Here is a 2,697-nt window from a genome sequence, read left to right as displayed (position 1 = left end):
TTGTTGCGTTTTTGGACGCTTCGGAGCACTTTGGCCCGGTGGAACCCACTGTTTTGCCTGTTGCGTTGACTCAGGAGGGTAGTAGTGGATCCAGGTTTCATCTATGGTTATGAATCGGCGCAAAAACTCGGTCGGCTTACGCGAAAATCATGCCAAATTCTGCTGGGAAGTTGTCACACGAATTCGTTTTTGGTCCACTGTAAGCAAACGCGGCGCCCATCGCGCGTAGAGCTTCTTCATGCCCAAAACTGAATGCACGATATTGCCCACACGTTCCAATTATATGCCTACAGCATTAGCTACCTCTCTCAATTTCACTTTGGGATCATTCAACATCATATCATGGAATTTTTCGACATTTTCTGGTGTAGTGACCTCTTTTGGGCGCCCAGATCGTTCAGCATCAACTGTGCTCGTACGGCCATCACGAAACTCGGTAAACCACTTATGAATCGTTCCAATCGACGGTGCAGAGTCCGGGTAATACTTATCCAGCTTGGCCTTGGTCTCGGGTATCGTTTTCTTGCGAAGATAGTAGTGTTTGATAAAAACTCGAAACTCAGATTTTTCCATATTAAAAAAAATTCGGAGGTTAGTCGCTTCTCAGTGCTGTAACTTGTAAATGCGTAAACATAAATGGCTGAAGTTTTGACAGGCGTCATTTGAAGGATCAAGCTCGATGAAAATGGTTCACATTAGTGAATACTAATGCCATCTCTTAGAATTTTCAGGTACTTATCAGACTGCCTAGTGTACATATATTTCTTTTTCCGTTTTTTATGCTGGCAAATTTAGGTATTTGTTTACTTATAATACACCTGAAAGTAATTAATCCATTAACTTTCCAAGCTTTAAAAATTGAACAGAAATGATAAATTAAATAAATATTAAAATTAAACATTCAACTATTAAAATTTGAATTGATTAAATTGAAATATTTTCGTAGAACATTTTAAAATCCACGTATTAATATAAAATGTGTAAAACGAAAAAATACGACAAATATTTGTATATTCCTCTATCAGCCCTGGTTTTTCAGCGTAAAATCTTGGCTGAGATTTTGTCAACAGAATCCAAACAAAATATTAGCATAAAAAGCTAGAGCTTCTGACATAGTCTTAGGTTTTAAGTTGTTTTGGTAGGGTGCGAATCTCCAGCGCGTGTGATTTTTCATAGCGTTTAAGCGTTCGATTATGTTTGTTAGTGACCGTACGTGCAATTAGATTGTTTGAAAAATAAATTGAGTGCAGTTATTATAAATAATAAATTAGAGCACAGGACAGCCCTGTACTCTAATTGCTCCGTAGTAAAATTATAAGCCATATTTTAAGCATTATTTCGTAATTTTTGAGTATTTATAAACATTTTGGATTAGAGGAGAGTACTCGAATATGAGATATTCTCGTAATATGAGATAGCGGGGTATTAGCTAAACTAAGAGGCCCACTCTGTTGGTTCTATCACTAACTTGTAGCCCTTGAAGAAAGAGTAATTTCGTGGTATAGTCCATTTTTCATTGGGCTTCTAAAGATTATAGGCGAACTTTTTGTGATACCGATGGTGGTCGATTTCTTGAAAGGGAATTCTTTAAACCTGATTTATTATTCATTAAATATGTATTTAGCAGTAAAGTTTGTCTGGAATGATGGGGATTGAATAACTAAGTAGGAAAATATCGATAGTGTTGAAGTTTTTCATTTTACAGGTCAGCATAGTAAGTGCGCAGTTTCACGGTGTCGTTCTCATAATATGAGATACCTGTGGTTTTTATAACACTGTGGCTGCGTGGGGGATATTGGTTACAAAAGTGTGAATACTGCAAAAACTAAATATATCTAAATAGCTGTAAATTTATACTTCGGAAACATAGAATAAAGTTTTTCATGAAAAATAATACTTTATTTTACATTTTATTAGCTATTTCCTGGGGTATCTCATATTATAAGCATAGTTTGACGAGTTTGGAAAAAGCACTATTTACATTTTTTGTATTTTCAGCATAAAAAAAATTTTTAATCAAATTTTTTATTTGAGCTCCTTATGGCAAACTAAATTTCTTTTAAAATGGCCTATATTACTTTTAATTTTAGTAAATAGAATTCCCAAAATCACGCCAAACAGAGTTGGTATCTCATATTTGGGTACTCTCCTCTATTTATAATAAATCTGCATTTTAATAATGAATTTTACTTGTATGGCAGGGCTCACCAAAAGGCAACCATTGGCTGCATTGGCTGCCAGTGGCAGTCAAAATACTAGGTCAAACTGGCCCTAACAAATCTTGTCGTTCGACTGGTTTCTAGCCCTTCACGGTCATTATACCTCCCGCCGCGCCGGGCTTGAAAGACATTATCCTTTCCAAAAATGAAATACAATTAGAAAAAAATATATCAGCGTTTGATTTAATAATATAAAAATAAATATAAACGTTTTATTGAATAATATTTATATATTTCACACAATTGATATAATGTATAATGATAAAATGTTTAGATGTTATTGTTCGAATTTCTCTAATAAATATTTATGGAAATAAGCTATAGCTATAATATGGCTATTTTATCTGTTGATACTTAATGATTAATAGTTAGTTTTAAAATTAATAAGAAAAATTAATATAATGCTTGAAAGGTGGAAGAATTCAGCAATTACTATATTTTATTGCAAGTTTTATAATAATTACCAAAAATAAAAATA

Source organism: Belonocnema kinseyi, chromosome 3 (genome assembly GCF_010883055.1).
Source record: "Belonocnema kinseyi isolate 2016_QV_RU_SX_M_011 chromosome 3, B_treatae_v1, whole genome shotgun sequence".
Taxonomy (NCBI): Eukaryota; Metazoa; Arthropoda; class Insecta; order Hymenoptera; family Cynipidae; genus Belonocnema; species Belonocnema kinseyi.
Note: the sequence above shows the minus strand (reverse complement) of the source record.